The 8,693-nt window shown below is 65.2% G+C and overlaps 3 non-coding genes across 3 annotated transcripts; 1 reads left to right on the forward strand and 2 right to left on the reverse strand.

Moving 5' to 3' along the window:
* The first annotated feature begins 2,760 nt into the window (after positions 1 to 2,760).
* LOC142593360 (U1 spliceosomal RNA) lies at positions 2,761 to 2,924 on the forward strand. The gene has a single exon (XR_012830970.1). It is a non-coding gene; the product is annotated as a U1 spliceosomal RNA (small nuclear RNA).
* A 1,319-nt stretch (positions 2,925 to 4,243) lies between these two features.
* LOC142593361 (U1 spliceosomal RNA) lies at positions 4,244 to 4,407 on the reverse strand. The gene has a single exon (XR_012830971.1). It is a non-coding gene; the product is annotated as a U1 spliceosomal RNA (small nuclear RNA).
* A 3,294-nt stretch (positions 4,408 to 7,701) lies between these two features.
* Positions 7,702 to 7,865, reverse strand: LOC142593362 (U1 spliceosomal RNA). Its single transcript, XR_012830972.1, has one exon. It is a non-coding gene; the product is annotated as a U1 spliceosomal RNA (small nuclear RNA).
* Positions 7,866 to 8,693: the final 828 nt, after the last annotated feature.

Raw genomic sequence — 8,693 nt, forward strand, 5'->3', positions numbered from 1 at the left:
CCGCTGCTGAGCAGTGCTGACACCAGGCGAGGGCTTTCCCGCTGCCCCCGCTGTGCCGGGGGCACGAGGAGCCGGGAGGGGGCACGGCCAGGACACCGACCCCGACTGCCCCAAGGGCCATCCCATCCTGCCCGGCGTCACGGGCAGTGTGGGAGCTGGGGGGGTTGGCCGGGGGCAGCCATCGCTGCTGGGGGACGGGCTGGGCACCGGCCGGCGGGTGCTGGGCGACTGCGCTGGGCACCGCTTGCTTTGGATAGTAGTATTACTGCTATTATATTGTTATTATCATTACTATGTTACTTTATTTCAATTATTAAACTGTTCTTCTTTCACCCCAGCAGTGTTTCTCACTCCTACTCCTCCCATTCTCCCCCATCCCAGCGGGGCAGGGGCAGCGAGTGCTGCGTGGTGCTGAGCTGGGGCTGGGGTTAAACCCCGACAGCGGCCCACTAACATACAGTGCCGGGACCGTGAGGATCCGGGCGCTGCCAGCGGCAGGGCGAGAGCGGGCGCCCGCAGAGGAGCCAGCCCGGGAGCACGTGGTGCCGTGAAAGCGCCTGCGCTGCCTCCGTGGGGAAGGCGAGGGGCTGGTAAACGCTGGAGCAGCGGCCGCGGCAGGAGCGGCCAGCGAGGCTGCGGCCTCGGCAAGGAGCGGGATCTGATTCACGACGGGGTGAAGCTTCCGGAAAGAGGCACCGGCTGAGCCTCCCCACGTGCCCCTGCGCAGCCGCCCGCGCAACGCCGCTGCCGGTTGCCTGCCGCTGGCCACGGGAGCCTGACGGCTGCTGGGAGCCGGGCCCTGCCCGCAGCCTGGCCCCGGGCCCCGCACGGTGCGGCCTCCACCTGGCCCCGGGCCCCGCACGGTGCGGCCTCCACCCGGCCCCGGGCCCCGCACGGTGCGGCCTCCACCCGGCCCCGGGCCCCGCACGGTGCGGCCTCCACCGGGCCCCGGGCCCCGAGGCCGGGGCGGTGCTGGCGGAGGGCGGGGGCGGGGCCTCGGGACAGGGGGCGGGGCCTCGGGGAGGGGCGTGGTCTCAGGAAGGGGCGGGGCCATGCAGATCGCGGCGCTGCCGGCAGAGCTGCTCGGAGCCACCGGGGGCGGGGCCTCGGGGAGGGGGCGGGGCCTTGGGGCAGGGGGCGGGGTCATGCAGATCCCGGACACCCCACACACCCCTGGACATGCACCCAGACACCCCTGGACACCCCAAACACCCACACAGACACACTCCCGGACACCCCAGACACTCCCAAACACGCACACGGACACCGCAGACACTCACGGACACCCCCGCACACCCCTGGACATGAACCCAGACACCCCTGGACACCCCAAACACCCACACAGATACATCCCCGGACACCGCAGACACCCCTGGACATGCACACGGACACCCCTGGACACCCCAAACACCCACACAGATACATCCCCGGACACCACAGACACCCCTGGACATGCACCCAGACACCCCTGGACACCCCAAACACCCACACAGATACATCCCCGGACACCACAGACACCCCTGGACATGCACACGGACACCCCAGACATCCCTGGACACCCCAAACACCTGCACAGACACACTCCCGGACACCCCCAGACACCCATGGACACGCACCCAGACACCGTAGACACCCTTGGACACCCCCAAACACGCACCCGGACACCGCAGACACCCCCGGACACCCCCAGACACCCCCGGACACCCCCGGACACCCCAGATACCCCTGGACACTGCAGACACCCCAAACAGCCCCGGACACCCCAGACACCCGCACAGACACACTCCCGGACACCCCCAGACACCCCCAAACATACGCCCGGACACCGCAGACACCCTCGAACACCCCCGGACACCTCCAGACACCCTCAAACACCCCCGGACATGGCAGACACCCCCAAACACCCCCGGACACCGCAGACATCCCTGGACACCCCAGACACCCGCACAGACACACTCCCGGACACCCCCAGACACCCCCAAACGTGCACCCGGACACCCCAGACAGCCCCAGACACCCCCGGACACCCCCGGACACCCCCAAACACCCCCGGACACCCCAGACACCCCCGGACACCCCCGGACACGCCCCCCCGCAGCGCCGGGTCCCCCCGCACCCCCGGCGGACACTGCCCGGGGCGGGCCCACGGGTCCCTTCCCGGCCGGGCCCCGCGGTGGCCGCGCTGTGCGGCTGCGGCCCGGTCCCGCTCGGCTCCCACAGATCAGCCCCCGCGCGGCAGCGGCCGGTCCCGATCGCGGTGCCGGTGCCGGTGCCGGTGCCGGTGCCGGTGCGGGCGGGGAGGGCCCCGCTGGGGCGCCCCGGGGGGGGCGGGGCCTGCGGGGGGGCGTGGCCTCGTGGAGGGGGCGTGGCCACGCGGATCGCGGCGCTGCCAGCGGGGGCGCTCCGGGCCGAGAGGGGCGGGGCCTGGGGGAGGGGGCGTGGCCACGCAGATCGCGACGCTGCCGGCGGGAAGGCTGCGAGCCGCCAGGGGCGGGGCCTTGCGGGGAGGGGGCGTTGTCTGCGGAGGAGGGGGCGTGTCCATGCAGATCAGCAGCGCCCGCAGCATGGCGGGAGCCCCCGGCCCAAGACGGCGCCTTCGGGCGCGGGCGCTGTGGGGGCTGCGTGGGCGCGGAGCGGGGTGGGTGCAGGGAGCGGTGCGGGGGGGCTGCGTGGGCGTGAGTGGGGAAATGCGTTGCGGGTGTGGCCGGGTGTTGTGTGTGCGTGGCGGGCGTTGCGGTGCGGTGCGGGGCGGTGTGTGTCATACTTACCTGGCAGGGGAGACACCATGATCAGGCAGGTGGTTTTCCCAGGGCGAGGCTCATCCCCTGCACTCCGGGTGTGCTGACCCCTGCGATTTCCCCAAATGCGGGAAACTCGACTGCATAATTTGTGGTAGTGGGGGACTGCGTTCGCGCTCTCCCCTGGTTTTCGTGTCCCAAAAACAGATGACAGCGATCGGTTCCGCAGTGCCAGAGCGGCGTTGCTGGAGGCTGAGCCCCGCAGCTGCCCCCCCCCGGGTGCTGTCTGAGCTCTGGCAGCGACGGACCCGCCCCCAGCCCGGATGGGAGTCACGGAGCGGTTTGGGTGGGAAGGGCCCTTCAGAGCCCACCCAGCCCAGCCCCTGCAGTGCCAGGGACAGCTTCAACCAGAGCAGGGTGCTCAGAGCCCCGTCCAGCCTGGCCTGGGATGTTGCCAGGGATGGGGCATCTCCCACCGCTCTGGGCAACCTGTGCCAGCGCCTCACCACCCTCAGCGTAAAACATTTCTTTCTTATATCCAGTCTAAATCTACCCTTCTTTAGTTTAAATCCATTATTCCCTGTCCTGTCACAACAGGCCTTGCTAAGAAGATTTTCCCTACCCTTCCTGCAGCCCCTCTCAGCACTGCCAGGCCGCACTCAGGTCTCCCCGCAGCCCCCTCCTCTCCAGGCTGAGCACCCCCAGCCCCCCAGCCTGGCCCCTCAGCAGAGGGGCTCCGGCCCTCGGGGCATTTCTGTGGCCTCCTGTGGGCCTGCTCCAGCAGCTCCATGTCCTTGTGCTGAGGGATCCAGAGGCCAGCCCCCTGCCCACCTGAACAGTGCCAGTGCCTCACCGCCCTCAGCGTAAACAGTTTCTTCCTTATATCTGCTCTATATCTCCCCTCCTTCAGTTTAAATCCATTCGCCCTTGTCCTGTGGCTGCAGGCCCTGCTCCAAAGCCTGTCCCCACCTTTCCTGCAGCCCCTTCCAGCAGTGCAGGGCCGCAGGAAGGTCTCCCCGCAGCCTTCTCTTCCCCAGGCTGCACAAGCCCAGCTCTCCCAGCCTGGCCTCAGAGCAGAGCTGCTCCAGCCCTCGGACCATTTCTGTGGCCTCCTCTGGCCCCGCTCCAACAGGTCCCTGTCTGTGCGGTGCTGAGGGCCCCCGAGCTGGGCGCAGGGCTGCAGGGGGGGCTGAGCAGAGCGGAGCAGAGGGGCAGAGCCCCCTCCCTCGCCCCGCTGCCCACGCTGCTGGGGATGCAGCCCAGGGTGGGCTTGGCTTTCTGGGCTGCCAGCGCACGTTGCCGGCTCGTGTCCGGCTTTTCATCCCCCGTTACCCCCAAGTCCTTCTCCGCAGGGCTGCTCTCCATCCCTGCGTCCCCCAGGCTGTATGGATACCGGGGGTTGCCCCGTCCCGGGGGCAGGACCCTGCCCTCGGCCTTGTGGAACCTCATGAGGGTCCCTGCATCGGGGAGCGCAGCGCTGAGATCTGTCCTTGCACCACCGAGACCAGGGGAGAGCGCGAACGCAGTCCCCCACTACCACAAATTATGCAGTCGAGTTTCCCGCATTTGGGGAAATCGCAGGGGTCAGCACACCCGGAGTGCAGGGGATGAGCCTCGCCCTGGGAAAACCACCTGCCTGATCATGGTGTCTCCCCTGCCAGGTAAGTATGACACACACCGCCCCGCACCGCACCGCAACGCCCGCCACGCACACACAACACCCGGCCACACCACAAACAGCCCCCGACACCCCCGGCACGCGCGCCCCACACCCGCGCCCTTCCCACCCCACCGTCTTCTGCCACGCACGCCCACACGCTGCGAGCGGCGGGGTCTTTTGTTGCGTGGGGGGAGTCTCCCGGCAGCCCGCGCGGTGCCTGATCTGCGTGGACACGCCCCCTCCCCGCGAGGCCCCGCCCCTGGCGGCTCAGAGCGTCCCTGCCGGCGGCGCCGCGCTCTGCCTGGCCCCGCCCCTGGCGCCCCCTGGCGGCTTGGCGGAGCCGCGCTGGGGAGGGCCCGCGCCCGGCCCCGCTGTCCCGGAGCATCCCCGGGGCGTCCCCGCTGCACCCCGGGGGCCGGGGCTCAGCCCCAGGCAGCGGCTCAGCACCAGCAGCCATCGCTCACTGCCCCTGCCCCGAGGGGATGGGGGAGAGAATCGGGGGAGTGGGAGTGAGAAACACTCCTGGGCTGAGAGAAGAACAGGTTAGTAATGGAAATAAAGTAAAGTAGCAATGATAATAGTAACAATATAATAACAATATCCAAAGCAAGTGATGCCCGATGCAATTGCTCACCACCCACCGACCAATGCCCAGACAGTTCCCAGCAGCGATCGCTGCTCCCCGGCCAACCCCCCCAGTTTCCATACTGCCCATGACGCCGTATGGTATGGAATGGCCCTTGGGGCAGTTGGGATCAACTCTCCTGGCTGTGCCCCCTCCCAGCTCCTTGTGCCCCTGGCAGAGCATGGGAAGCTGAAAAGTCCTTGCCTGGCATAAGCAGCGCTGAGCAACAACTAAACCATCAGCGTGTTATCAACATTCTTCTCCTACTAAATCCAAACCACAGCACTGTGCCTGCTACTAGGAAGAAAATTAACTCTATCCCAGCCCAAACCAGGACAGTATCCACCCCTTATTCTACACCATCTATGTCATGCACAGGCCCTCCCCTCTCCAATGTGTTCCAATTAATCACCACCGCTTTCCCTATCTTGATATACACACAGGTATCATTCCCTTCGTCCATGGCCCATCCCTCTAACATGGCCATTGAGCTCATTCAGCCCAGGACTTTGGGCTCCATCCCTCATCACACTCTGTCAGAGCAGGAGGGGTGGTGTGCGGTGTTGGACCGTTGCATGCTGAAGCCGGGTCTCATTCCAACACGGTTTCATCAAAGTTCATTTTCATTAAGCTGGGCGATTCTTACTGCAATACCATTGATGTGGCATATAGCAATCATAATATACAGTATTATATACCTAACATTAACCTACTATATTATTATATTAACATTATACTATATTATTATATTAACATGCAGTTAAGAGATAACATACAGTTAAGAGATAACATACAGTATTATATAGCAATTAACACCATACAGTTCAGTTCATTGGCTATTTTCACCCAAAATCAACTCCCCTTGAGGTACACATTGGGCTTCCCCATCCTTTCGCATCACCCACCACGTGCACCCAGGTCCTTGAGCAGAAGCAATCCCACCAATGGGTTTGCCTTTGCCAGAGGGGGGGCTCACCCAGACTGTCTTCCCCAGCATATTTTTCATGTGCACTACAGGAACTTTATCTCCTTCTACAGCACGTAAGAGTGTTGATTGGGCAGGGCCAGCTCGATTGGCAGATCCCCTGGTGCTGACTAACCAGGTGGCTTTTGCTAAATGCGTATCCCAATGTTTAAACGTCCCACCACCCATTGCTCTCAGGGTAGTCTAACAATCCATCGTATCGCTCGATTTTCCCGGAGGCTGGTGCATAGTAAGGGATGTGATACACCCACTCAATGCCGTGCTCTTTGGCCCAGGTGTCTATGAGGTTGTTTCGGAAATGAGTCCCGTTGTCTGACTCGATTCTTTCTGGGGTGCCATGTCGCCACAGGACTTGCTTTTCAAGGCCCAGGATGGTGTTCCGGGCGGTGGCATGGGGCACGGGATATGTTTCCAGCCATCCGGTGGTTGCTTCCACCATGGTGAGCACGTAGCGCTTGCCCTGGCGGGTCTGTGGGAGCGTGATGTAATCAATCTGCCAGGCCTCCCCATATTTATATTTTAGCCATCGTTCACTGTACCCGAGGGACTTGAACTGCTTGGCTTGCTTGATTGCAGCGCATGTTTCACACTCATGAATAACCTGTGCAATACTGTCCATAGTTAAGTCCACCCCTCGATCACGAGCCCATTTATACGTTGCATCCCTTCCTTGATGGCCTGAGGCGTCATGGGCCCACCCAGCTATAAATAATTCACCCTTATGTTGCCAGTCCAAATCCACCTGAGCCACTTCAATCTGAGCAGCCTGATCTACTTGCTGGTTGTTTTGATGTTCTTCAGTGGCCTGACTCTTGGGTACGTGAGCATCTACGTGACGAACTTTTACAACCAGGTTCTCTCCCCGGGCAGCAGTATCTTGCCACAATGCGGCAGCCCAGATGGGTTTGCCCCTGCGCTGCCAGTTGCTCTGCTGCCATGGCTGCAGCCACCCCCACAGGGCATTTGCCACCACCCATGGTCAGTGCACAGATCAAGGCCTGGCCACTTTTCTCCTTCAGCAATATCCAAAGCCAGCGGGATGGCTTTCACCTCTGCACACTGGCTCGGCTCCCCTTCTCCTTCAGCAGTTTCTGCCACTTGTCGTACAGGACCCCACACAGCAGCTTTCCCCCTCCGATGCTTTCCCACAGGACGCCAGCACCCAGCGCTGAACAGGGCACGCTGCTTCTCATTTGCTGGCAATTCATAGTACAGCGGGGCCTCCTCGGCACGTGTCGCCTCCTCCCCCGGGGACGTTCCGAAATCTTTGCCTTCTGGCCAGCCCATGATCACTTCCAAGATTCCCGGGCGACCGGGGTTTCCTGTTCGAGCCCGGCGTGCGACCGGTGCCACCCACCTACTCCCCGCAGCACCGGCTGTACGCTGCGCGGAGGGGACCCCCCTCTGCCCCCCAGCCCAGCCCCGGCAGCCGCGGTGCCGGCGGGAGCTGCGCTTCAGCGCCAGCCCCTTCCCGAGCGGCTCCAGCCCTTCCCGTGCTGCCGGCACCTCCCGCTCCGCGGGAGCGCAGCGGGCTGCGACCCTCGGCGTCCCGGCCCCGAACCCTCGGGGTCGGCCTCGAGCCCCCCGGTGCTCCCTGCCGGGGCTCCGGCCAGGGCCGCTCTCCCGGGGGCACGGAAGCGGAACCAGGCAGACACCGGCCCCGCCTCCAGCTCTGTCCTTGCACCACCGAGACCAGGGGAGAGCGCGAACGCAGTCCCCCACTACCACAAATTATGCAGTCGAGTTTCCCGCATTTGGGGAAATCGCAGGGGTCAGCACACCCGGAGTGCAGGGGATGAGCCTCGCCCTGGGAAAACCACCTGCCTGATCATGGTGTCTCCCCTGCCAGGTAAGTATGACACACACCGCCCCGCACCGCACCGCAACGCCCGCCACGCACACACAACACCCGGCCACACCACAAACAGCCCCCGACACCCCCGGCACGCGCGCCCCACACCCGCGCCCTTCCAACCCCACCGTCTTCTGCCACGCACGCCCACACGCTGCGAGCGGCGGGGTCTTTTGTTGCGTGGGGGGAGTCTCCCGGCAGCCCGCGCGGCGCCTGATCTGCATGGACACGCCCCCTCCCCGCGAGGCCCCGCCCCTGGCGGCTCGCAGCGGCTCTGCCGGCGGCCGGCGGCGCCGCGCTCTGCCTGGCCCCGCCCCTGGCGCCCCCTGGCGGCTTGGCGGAGCCGCGCTGGGGAGGGCCCGCGCCCGGCCCCGCTGTCCCGGAGCATCCCCGGGGCGTCCCCGCTGCACCCCGGGGGCGTCGGTTCCCCATGGGCCGCACCACCCCGGCCGGTGCCGGCCCTTCAACCCCGTTAGCGCCCGGCCCTCCTCGTCCCGCTGCAGGCCAGGGCCGCAGGCCTCCCCCCACCGACCTCGGCTCTGCACGCAGCAGCTGCGCCAGCTGTATAACACCCCCCTTTTTGGGCAGCGGCCAGAACAGGCACCCTGCCATCTCTTCCCCGCTCCCCGCTGGAGCTATGCACATGGAGGGCACAGGTGGGGGCAGGCCCCGGCGTTGGGGCACAGCCAGCCCACCGCCATCCCTGCCAGGAGCTGGGGCGAGCCCCGGTTTGGGGATGGGAACGCAAGGCAGGTCATGCCCTTCCCCGTGCCACAGCCCCCAGCCTCTGCTCAGGCTGGACCCCGCACCAGGCCCCCCTTGCAGCGGCACCC

This window comes from Pelecanus crispus, chromosome 3 (genome assembly GCF_030463565.1).
Source record: "Pelecanus crispus isolate bPelCri1 chromosome 3, bPelCri1.pri, whole genome shotgun sequence".
Classification (NCBI taxonomy): Eukaryota; Metazoa; Chordata; class Aves; order Pelecaniformes; family Pelecanidae; genus Pelecanus; species Pelecanus crispus.